Consider the following 12,882-nt stretch of genomic DNA (forward strand, 5'->3'; position numbering starts at 1 on the left):
GAGAGAAAGTTTGAGAAAGATGGAGAGAGGGATTTGGTTTGTAATGGCATTGAAAAGAAAATTAGACAAAAATATAAGACTAACATATATTTTTTGTAGAAAATATTAATGGGGTTGGACTTTACAGTTTCCTCCATACTATAAGAGAGTTAATTATGTGTGTATTTCTTAATCATAGGAAGATAAGTGTTTTTTTAATTAAACCACAAGGGGGATAAAATGAAATTATAATTTTTTTTTAATTTTTTTTTTGTATAAGACTATTTGATGAAATTTCTACTTACAGTTTATCCGACATAAATACTTTAAATAAATTATAAAAAATTACAATATAAAAAAATTAATTATTGAGAAGTATGAAAAGATGTGCTCTTTACTTATGATTTTCGATTATAAATGTGAGAAATTTACTTGAAAATCTCACTTCAGAAATTTATATACCAAGAAGTCTCCCCCCTCCCCCTCTTTTTATAGACCAGTAAATCCTGTTCATTTGGAAACATTTTCTATAAGATCTTATTTAATATATTATTGTGTCACGTTAAAGCGTTTTTGCTCTTATTGATTGTTCGGCTCTTTTTTTTTTTTTGGAATATGTTTTTTGAAATGTAGCATAAGGGTTGATTTTCATAATAGGCATGTTACATTTTGAGTGGATTGAATGTGGAATGCGATGTTTAAAATGCCACATAAGGGTTGATTTTCATAATGTATAACTACAAAAACTCTTTAGTGTGTTTTTTTGAAATGTGACATGTGGAATGTGGTTTGATTTTCAAAATGAGCACGCTACATTGTGGATAGATTGAATGTGAAATGTGATTTGTTCAAACCAGCAATGTGACTACAAAAATCTTTCAGTATACTTTATTGAAATTTAACATGTGGAATGTGATAAACAACTAAAATTTAGGAGGAAAATTTCAAATTAACCATATCATAAAAATAGTGGTAAATGTGTCAATTTACATAAACAAGTACTTGTATAGTCATTAAAATAATTATGGAACTATAGTTGGTCTATAGATTGTGATTTTAGGATTTATGGGTCAATGCCCTATAAACTTTTCACTTAAAAAAAATTGCATCACACAAATCTTATATATGCTTCTTTCAGTTGCTTTCACACGTTTGCAGTTCACTTTAGACCAGTTCTTGTTAGACTAATTAACTCATTTTTTTAATTTGTTTATAAATAGACCGATTCAAACCAATATGTTGTAACCCCCCCTCTAAAAAAAAAAAAAAAAAACCCAATCATGTCAACCTCTAAATCTATTTTTGGCCTCAATTTTGGTTGTTGTAGTCTCTAGATTTAATTTTTCTAGACATTTATAATATGGAGTTATTTGATATATCTCAATCAATTCACACCACTTTGGAAGGTCTCAGACAATATCATCTTTCTACATAGTTTAGTATCAACGACATTACATCTTTACTCCAACAAATTCTCTCTAATTCTGGTACCGTAGGTACCACTCTTCCGCTGCTTCACTAATCACATCAAGTACCTTGGTTTTTTATTTGTATTGAGATGATTTATTATCCTACTATTTTCTTTTCAAAATTGTTTACTTCTCATACACACGCTATTTAAACTGTTGATGGTCCTCATGTACATGTTAGTCACATCCGCCGCTTTGAATCTTACCTCTAGGAGTGTAAAAATGGTCCGTAGTCTGTGGGTGGTCCTAACTGCGGTCTGGGTTGGGCCCGACTCGGTTAGGCCCTGTCTCGAGCCCAACTTAGGATTCTCAGTTTGGACTTAAACCATCATTTTGAAGCCAAGTCCGCCCCGGCCCATGAACCCACTCCAAGCTCGCCCTGAAGCCTAGCCCACCCAATCTACCCAAAACTCAATGTCATTTGTAGTGGAAAAGAATTAAATTTTGATAGAAAAAATAGAAAAAAAAACTTTAAAAAATGTTCTAACTTGCCCAGGTCCGGCCCAGGCCCGCTAACCTAGCCTAAGGCTCGAATACCCCCTAGGCCTAGGCTTGGGCCCAATTTTCTGACTCGTGGGCCTGCTCAAATTTTAGCAGGAGCCCGCGTGGCCCGACATAAGTCCGTTCGAGCCCGGGCCTTGGTAGGCCGAGCTAGGCCAAGCCAAATTTACACCCTCTTTTGAACAATTATATGAATTTTATTCTATAGTTGAGATTTGTTTTTGGGCATGATTTATAAGTTGACTTTTTTATTTATTACAAAAAAATATATAGAAAAGTAAAGAAATAGTATGATTTAAGTAAATCAATAAATTAATAAACTGATTTTTTTAAATATTATCAAAAAAGGTCTTAGTCTATCTTCATTGAGCCACGAGTTTATTCACATGGATCACTTTGAATCTCCTCTCTATCTGACAATTATGTGAACTTGAGATTACAATTTCTCAATCTTCACATTCCTTGCAACGTTTATTCTACAGTTCAACCTACCGCCTCAACACACTGCACCACTCTTGAGTTCTTCTCAATATTCTTCTGTCTCTAATTACTCTACTCGTGAGGCTTTGAAATTCTATTGGGTTGTACATCTTTTGGTTGATTACACACTTTAGTTTCTAATGGTTAGTTAGGATTTCTTGGAGATGAGCCTATTGATTGTATTTTCTATCAAATCATAAAATAAACAACGTTATCTTTTTAGTCAAACTTATTATGTAGTTTTTAATTTAATTAAGGACTGGTTTGACATCATTAAAAAAAATTTAAAAAGTCAAAAAATCACAAAAAAATAAAAAAGTTCATACTATTTACTTCTTTTTTGACAGGAAATCTGTCAATTGAAAAAAAAAAAAGAAGGGAAAAACAGCGCTGCACAAAACTGTGCAGCCACACATCCAAGTCAATGGAAAACGTGGCACACTTGTAGCCACACATGCCATTAAAAAAAAAAAAATTGAAAAGAGACAGAAAGTGCACTGCCAGTACTGCTGCTTGTATCAGAGAGGGTAATTTCGTAATTTTCCAATTTTATACAATATTTTAATACACATTTTTTCATAAAAAGTCAAAAAATTAATCCAAACATTCATATTTTTTTTTCTCTTATTTTTTAGTTTAAAAAGATAAAAAAATACACTTATTTAAGACATCCCAAATAACTTCTAATTATGATTTTTTTGAACCTTTCCCAAATACTATAATGGGGCGTGTAAATGGTTTGTGACATTTGATTCACTTGACAATATATGTCATACATAATCGATCTTAGTTCTCCAAAATTTATTGTGACTTTGTTGCTTCGATTAAAACTCAGATCTCTAGTTCTTATAGGTATGTTGGAATATTTTGGATAACTAAGATACCAATGATGACTCGCTAATTTCTTTTTTTATTTTTATTTTATATATATATATATATATATATTAGAAGATTCCCCTGAATATTTTGGCCTCATATTGGTAATTAGTTTCAATATTTTTATTTTAAAATATGACCAAAGAAAAGATGATACACTCGTTATATTACGAAAAGATATATGAGAAGTTACCATAAATATGAATCGAAAGATTCATGTTCGGTTTGAGGGAATCATAAAAGTTTTGAAATGGATGGTGAAAAATCTAGAAATCCTCTAGATGTTGATTTGTGATTATGTGCCAATTTTAAGCAGTATATAATAATCACAATCAAGACAAATTGACACAACGATTTTACGTGGAAAAACTACAATTGAACACCTCCAATTGTGATAAAAAAAGGTACAAAAACCATAACAATCCACTAAAAAGACATAAAGGAATTACACAGGTAGGGAAGGCAATTTGAACCCGGCCCGACGGGGACCCGACCCCCCGACCCCGATTAGAACGGGTTTTCCCCGAATATTATCCCCATAGGGCCGGGGATGGTATTAAAAATTAAATCCCCGATAATTTTCGGGCCGGGGACGGTGATAGGTTCCCAACCCCGGCCCCGGCCCGGCCCCGCCCCGACCGTCCCCGACAATCTCGTATGTATATATATATGTTTGAGCTTTATTATATATGTTTAGACTATTATATATATATTTTGACTAGAAGCCTATAGCAGAAGGCTATATATCTAATATCTAATATATCTATTCTATCTAATATCTAGCATCAGTTCTCAACTCTCACTCTCTCTCTACTCTCAAGTTCTAAACACACTCTCTCCCTCTCTCTCATCTCAGAGAGATGAATGAACAGCTTGAGATGAATGACCACCTTCAGATCGAAGCCGCGACAGAGAAATCTAGAGAGAGATCGGCGACAGAAGGCTCCTTCCAGATCTGAATCGCGATGAACATTTCTGCTTCGTCTCCAGATCTATAGCCACGGTTCTGAGATAATATATATATATACACACACACACACACATATATATATGTTTATACACACTGGTTCTCAAGATCGTGATATAGATATAGATATAGATATATATTTTGTTGTTGTTGATGTTGATGATGATGAATTTGTAGAATGTGTTGATGTTGATGATGATGATAGCTGCTGTGTTTGCTCTCTCTCTCTTTTTTTTTTTTTTTTTTTTTGGCCGGGGAATTTACGGGGTCGGGGAAACCCGATCCCCGTTAGGGGCGGGGGCGGTGACGGAGATAAGTTCCCCGTCGGGGATCGGGACCGGGGCCGGGGGTATTTTCACCATCGGGGATCGGGGACGGGGAGTGTGATCCCCGGCCCCGCCCCGCCCCGTTGCCATTCCTATACACAGGTATACTCTTAATTGTCTAGCGAATCCACGCCCGAATTGAACCAACCCCTATGTGCCTCTTCCAACCCCGTCTTCACCTCAGAATTGTCTTGACGATGAGCCACTCCAGAATCCACCAAAGCTTCAGGCTCGAATTCTTCAGAATTCACCGAAGAACAACTCTCACTTTTGTGTAGAACAAACAAATAATCCTTTGATGTACACTCTTTAAACCATGAGTTGAATACTTAATCAAAACATCAAAGAAAACTAGCAAAAAATCCCAGATATAAACCCTAGAACCCAAGAAGAAGATTTGGAGAAGTAATCTTATATTTGGACTGAAACACGTATTTATAAAAAACTGTCTCGCGATCTCCGCTCGAGCGGACCTACACTCAAGCACGGAAAGTTCCGCTCGAGCGGGAAAAAACATCCAGTATTTTTACAGGCAAATAAACTTCTGGGACTCAACATTATCCGCTGGAGCGGGGGAATGTCCGCTCGAGCGGACAAGCAACTTTGAATGCATTTTTGCATTTTGCTTCGGGGGCGCTGCCCTTCGACCCTGCCCGGGGGCTGCCCTAGACCCGCCAAGGGGCGCTGTCCCCTGGACCCCCGCGAGTTGACCGGGTAGCTCGATCCCCATCATAATCAGCGAAGTGCCAATCTTGAAAGAATTAAATACCACAAACTTCTCTACAAAGCACGATTCGGGTTGGATTTGCATCTAACAACTCATAGCCTCACTGAAATAAAATGCAAATAAAATAACAACTCAAAAGAATTTTGTCAAATGAGATTGTCAAGAATAAAACCTAACAGATGAAAAGATGATCCACTTTCATTAAAATGATTTAATAGATATAAAAATAGAGGATCTTGAACAACTAGAAAAAGTCCTGACTCGCTTATAGAAAGTTAAAATGAAAGCAAATCAATTTTCAAGTGAATGAGTATCCTAAGATAAAGTGCGAAAATATGAATTTGATTAATTCAACTTATAAGACGTTGCAACAATTAAAAAAAATTACAAAATGAAATCATGTAGGAATAACTCAGGTGTAAGTGAAATTGTGTCCTATTGAAGTGAAAGATATGATATGGGATACAACTCTTACTTGCTCCAACTTACACTTTTTCCTTTTATGTTTAGCCATTTGCTTACAAGTGATTCTACTTATATCACTAGTTTATCTTTTTACACTTTTTATATGAGATTTTTTTTTTCAATTTTATCTATATGTAAATTATTTTTAAGGATAAAAGATTAAAATTAAATATATTTTATTATCTCCTTACACTTATTACTCTTCAATCCCTGCTACTTTTATTTCCTTCTCATTTTTTTCCTCGGCTATATATCTCTTTTCAAAAAGTAAGAATCACAGTATTTTAATCATAGAAAAAAACAATGGATAAAAAGAAGAACCATAAAAAAATAGTGATGAAGAACCATAAAAAAAGTAAAATTGTGAGTTTTTTTTTTTATTTGTTTGGTAGGTTTTCAATTCGTTTTTTGAAAAAGTTCTTTGACTTTTATTCGGTGTGCCAAAATCAAATAAAATAAAATAGTCCGGAATCACATTGTAGAACAAAAAAAAATGTCCGGTAACCCATTGTCGAATAAAATATACATTTCTGGTAACCCAAGGTCGAATGTTTTTTAAAAATTTTACTAATAAATTTTTTTTTCAATTAATTTTTTTTCCAAATAATTTTTTTTCCAATTAATTTTTTTTTCAATGAATTTTTTTTCCAACTAATACTAACCGATGAGGCAATTGGTAATGCTAGGTTAAACCTTAGGGAGAGGATTGTAATTTCTAAAATGTGAGGGGTGTCAATGTAATTTACCTAGTGAGGGCAAAATTGGTATTTAAAAAAATTATATTGTTGAAGCGGGAATCTGTAATGAAACTTTAAACCTCAGGGGGGAGATGTAATTTTCAAAAGGTAAGGGGGGAACTGCAATGAACATAAACCTCACGGGGTATATAGGGTAAATTACACTGACACCCCCTGAGATTTATATTTATTACAGTTCTCCGCCCATCTTTTGAAAATTACATCGCCCATGAGGTTCAAAGTTTCATTACAGATTCCCCCTTTAGCAATTTAATTTTTTTAAATACCAATTTTGCCCTCGCTAGGTAAATTACATTGACACCCCTCACATTTTAGAAATTACAATCCCCTCCCTAAGGTTTAAAGTAGCATTACCTACTTATTGCCCCCTCGATTAGTATTAGTTGGAAAAAAAAATCCATTGAAAAGAAAATTATTTGGAAAAAAAATTAATTGAAAAAAAAATTTGTTAGTAAATTTTTAAATTTCTGTTTAAAAACCAATGTAAGCTCATTTTGTGAATTTATGTTTTTCCTCAAATTTACAAACTGAGACAACCATTTATAAATCAAAAAAATTATCAAATAAGTTTTTATGGCAGTTTTTAAAATTTTTTTAAATATAAATTGAAAACTGAAAACGAAATGTGTCAAATAGGTTTCATATGGTAAAAATGTCGTAAAATTAACAAATAATTAAATAAATTATCAACGTAAGAAATGACTTATCAAAAAATTCTTAGCCTATGTATGGTTTGATTTTTAGAATTTTTTTTTTAAAAAAATCAAGAATTAATTTGGTTAAGAAATAAAAAATTAAAAAATAATTATCATTTTTATATAATTTTTATCTTTGAAGTGGTTAAAAATATTTTTTTGTAAATTAAATTGAAACAGCATACATATGTATATAACTTACCCAAAAATTAAAATGATAATTATTTTTCACTCTTAAATCATAATTATTTTTTATTTTTTATTTCCTAACCAAATTAATTTTTAATTTTTTTAAAAAATTTCTAAAAATCAACCATACATAGCCTAAAAATCTTTTGATAAGTCATTTCTTACATCGGTAACTTATTTAATTATTTGTTAATTTTACGACATTTTTACCATCTGGGACCTGTTTGGTAACCATTTCATTTTCAGTTTTCAATTTATATTTAGAAAAATTTAAAAAACATTCATAAAAACTTGTTTGATAATTTTTTTGATTTATAAATAGTCGTCTTAGTATGTAAATTTGAGGAAAAAAATGTAAATTCAGAAAATGAGTTTGCGTTGGTTTTTAAGCAAAAATTTAAAAATTTTACTAACAAATTTTTTTTTCAATTAATTTTTTTTCCAACTAATACTAAACGAAGGGGCAATTGGTAATGCTACTTCAAATCTTAGGGAGGGGATTGCAATTTCTAAAATGTGAGGGGTGTCAATGTAATTTACCCAACGAGGGAAAAATTGGTATTTAGAAAAATTAAATTGCTGAAGGGAGGAATCTGTAATGAAACTTTAAACCTCAGGGGGGAGATGTAATTTTCAAAAGGTGAAGAGGGAACTATAATAAACATAAATCTCAGGGAGTGTCAGTGTAATTTATCCATTTTTATATCATGTGGTAACCAACCTGACATTTTCTATCTAAATTTGAACAAAAGTTAACTTTACAAATAAATTTAAAATAAAAAAATTAAAACATAAATGGATAAAATGAGAAAATGGGCAAATATAAAGAGGGCAACATATAATTTATCCAAATAAAAATACTTTCAGGGAACCCTCCCACCTAAATACAATCTATATATTATATAAGTGAAATGAGATTTTTAGTGAGAAGTCTTCTAAAAATTCTAAATTCTTATTGTAAAATTATTGAATTTTTAATTTATAAAATAAATTAAAAAATAAATTATTAATTGATATATTTAATTAATTATTAATTATTTTGGAAAAAATAATGATCCTTTAATTTATGGATTTCAAATGGAAAGATAACAAAATATTCTATAATCTCCCCTATCATAATCTCTTTCACTAATTTTCAAAAAATTAAAATCTTTCTTCCTTCTCTCTATTCCTCCCCTAAACTATCTCTCTGAGAAAAAAATCCTACCTACCTTACACAGTTTTAATATTTTTTTAAAATGTCATATACAACTTGTTTATCCTTAAAGTGGTTATGTCATGCTAGAGAACATCACACTATTTTTTTTTATTATTTTTTTTTAAAGTTGTTAAAGGTTAGTCAATATTTAATTTTTTTTCCCTACTCATTACATTTTTATTTTTCAACAGTACCATTTCTCCATTCTTTTTCAACACATCACTTTCAATCTCTTTTTTGGCTTGAAGATAATTATATACACATGTATGCATCATATTTAACATACTATAACGATCTATTTAGGAACATTTAATAAAAAAGTTTATTAGAGAATACTCGTGTCTAAAAAAATTATTCAATGTTAAAGTGAGCTAGCCTAAGACTTATCCTAAAAAAATGATTGGCCAAATAGTAAAAATATTTGGTAACTATTATTTTAATCCTTATATTTAAATTACATTATATTCTGTTTGACAAAAGAAATAAACATTAGTTGTTTGAGTAGGTTAGAATTAGATTAGACACTAAAAGTCACAGAAAAATAGGGTCAAGTTGATCTCTATAATAATATGAATAATTGCCTCATTATGTGTTTAATCCTAAGTCACTTGCTCCAAAAAAAAAAAAAATTATTTGTAAAAAATTAAAATATATATATATATATATATATTTAATTGGCTTGCCCATAAGCAAATAAAAATTTAAAATAATGAACACTATCATATAATTTATGAATTTCAAAAAAGAGCATAACTCATATATGGAGTAAGAAAACCTAAAAGCAAGTCTTTTCTCAGTTTTCATTTTTAACTCTTTAGAATTCTAACCGTAGCTTTATATGTCTCAAACATTTGTGAGTGTTTGGGAAGTGGCTATTTTAGAGGCTTTTTGACTATTTTAGTAGGCTATTTTAATTTTTGTATTTGGGAAGATAGAATGGATTTTTATTTAAGTGTTGATTGAAAAATGTGTTTAAAACAATGTTTGAGGTTGAAATGACAAATAGGGGCAAAAGTGTCATTTTAGCCTGTGGGACTAGACTGGCCCTATCATCTGCCCACTGCCGGCTACTTTGGTTTTTGTTTTTGTTTTTGTTTTTGTTTTTTTTTTTTTATAAATATAAATTATTAGTTTAGGGTACTATTTGAGGCTATTTGACTTTTTTTTTTTTATATTTGAGGCTATTTTAGCCTCAACTTTGGGTTCCCAAGCACCCCTCGTCTTTTTATGTTTGCAAATATCAACATCCAGAATAGAGTTGCATAGTATTTAGTAGAGGTGGTAAGCATGGTGGTAACAAGGATGATGATGAGTTCAGCCAGAGTATTGTTTGAGTGAGTTTTAAAAAAGCGAGTATTACTTAAAAGAATAACAAATAGTTTGGGGAATAATTAAAAAAGTAATATATGGTTGAGATTTATTCCAAGTGCGGATTTTACTATATAAAAATTGAATATAGACATTTATTTTATAACTATCTAATCACATGTATTTATCCCATGTTACTTACTATCAATTTTTTGTTTTTAAGCTACTTTTTAGTGTTTAATTCAATATTAAAACTCCTAAACTAGCTCATATCGGTCACGATCTGATAAACTATTATACGGGGAGTAAACATTCTTCACTTCCGTATTTCTTGCCTTTGTATTTATCTCACTCCAAATGATGTCATTTCTCCTACAAACACAATAGATGTAAGATACTCAACGGATGTCTCGCTGAAAACTCCTCTAACGGTTTAGTTAGCACCCTCGGAAAATATAGAAGAATGAGAGAGTTTTCTGGCTCAAGATTGCTTACCCTCAAGAATGAACTCGCAGGTCTTATATAGACAACTTGTCCCACTTCTCCATGTGGTGCGCATTATTCTTATTGTCTTGGGGCGAGGACATTTTGCCCATTGATTCCCTTACAAACGTGCACTTGTCAGAAGTAGACAACCTGACAAACAACAATAACTTGGGTAGCACGCAGTTTGTCCTCCGCGTGGTACTGGACCAAGAGAGGCACTCAACCGAGCTATCTTTAGTTGTGACCGAACCCGCACAGCTCAGCCTAACCCAGATTGGTTCTTTTAGTCCGAGCTAAACTTGGCCGGTCAGCCCTCGCAGGGTCTTCACAACTCAGCCAAGCACGTTTAGCTTGATCAGGCTACTTCCATATGTAGTCAAGTCACATTCCATGCGGCCATACAGCTCGGTCTAATCTTACAGCTTGGCAAGGACTCGCGCACGTCTCCTTTAGTTCGGCCAATCTTTATTGGCTTTGCTCGACCAATCATGAAATGATAGTCTTAGCTTGGTTCTTCAAAGTTGCAACTTGGCCCTCACATTAATCCACATAGCTCGGTAAAGAACACAAAGACACCATCTTTAGTTCGACTACACTAAGAGGTAGCCCGGGCCATTCTATTTAGTGGAAATTCCCCTCTCAATTGTCCCTTAATCCCATCTGTTGTAACATGATTAGGATTACTTTGGTCTTGCACAACTTAGCTTCATCTTGGTTAGGATAGCTCGGTTTAGGCATCCAATTGCCGTTTTTCATCTTGCCCCTTCGTTTGCCCCCTGACTTGTACTTAAATTTATTGAGTAGGGGCCATTGTTGATCTCGGCTCAATTTATTTAAAGTGTACTTCGGTTTTCATGTTTTTTTTTGGATATCTCGGCCCATCCACATACTGTATAACTCAGCCCTCAATCTCGGCATGGTGCTCAATTGACGCAATTGGTCCAGCTTTGCATTTGGTGGTGTGAGACCCTTAACCTTTGTAAACCTTATTAAGTCCCTAAATTTTGAGTTATTATAACAAAGCTCTTAGTTCTTCGTTTATTCACAAATTTAACCCCAGAATCGAAGACGCATCACAAATAAACTCATACAAAAACAAATCGACCCCGATAGCTTAGTAATCATTTTTACAGGCTAATATTAAATATTTAACTATGAGGCCCCTGACCTTTGTAACTTTATTTAGACCCTTACTTTGAACTATTTCAATATAGACCCTAGATCCCTTATTTATTTTCAATTTTAGCTGTAGAGCCGAAAACGCGTGCCAATCGAAAACTCGCAAATCTTGATTGAACTCGGGAACTCAGGATCATTTCCAAAGAAAATTAATTCCCTAACTATATTTTCCGATCAAACGCCCTAGGCTTTCGGTTCTCATTATCACTCGCCGTTTAATTCGAAATAAAGAAACTTTAACCGAATTGAAGTTCCAAATCCTAATTAAATTAAATACTATACTTAAATAAATGTTCCAATACATGAATTAAACCCAAAGCCCTCACATTTTTCTTAAATCGCTAATTGACCCAAACTAGTACCATTATACACACACACACACACACACACACACATATATATATATATATATATATATATATTTGTACCTTTCTTAAATAAACAAATTTGTACACAAAATATATTCAAATTATACAACAAAAAAAATAAAATAATCCCCTCAAATCATCATCATGTGGCCAGCCACTCTAGAGGAACCCTTTGTTGTGTACTTTTTGGGACAAGAATGCTTGATTTCATGAAGACTTTTGACTAAATCCCCAAATCATGGAGATATGCTTGTACTAATTTTCAATCTAGTTCTATCTTGACCAAACTGGGACTAAATCATGTTCCAAGTTATAACCTCCATTTCATTTCATTCCAACCAATTACAAATTCTTCCATCCAATTCCGACCAAGGGCTTTTTAGACTTTCCACCACAAATTTTTTTTTTCTATAAATAGGACCTCTCCCCTAGCATTTTTGCACATCAAACACATTCACACACTACACATTTCAGTTGAGAAAGAGAGGAGAGGGAGATAAACAGAGAGCAAGAGAGCTTTGGTGTTAGAGGAAAGGAAAAAAGAGAAGAAATTGTACAAACACTTCACTAGGCAATCAAGTAAGCCACAACACAACTCTCTCTCATTTTTCCTTTCTAATACATGCTCTTAGAAGTTTTAAACATTCATTTCAGATGTTTTTTGATGGTATTCTTGTGTTAAAAATGAAAGGAGTTGAGCCTTGATTTTATCCTTCTTATATTTCTCTTAATCAGTATAAGACTACCTTTTTCCATATCAATCTCTCAAAATTTTCAAAGGCACACCTTCACCTTAAATTTATGAGTTTAATACATATTATTTAGCATGTTTTCATCAAAATAGAAGTATAAAATTTCCCCTAGTTTACCTCTTGTCTCACCAACTTTCTTATTTCAAGAACTGCGCCAAA

This window comes from Camellia sinensis, chromosome 1 (genome assembly GCF_055761805.1).
Source record: "Camellia sinensis isolate YWXY chromosome 1, ASM5576180v1, whole genome shotgun sequence".
NCBI lineage: Eukaryota > Viridiplantae > Streptophyta > Magnoliopsida > Ericales > Theaceae > Camellia > Camellia sinensis.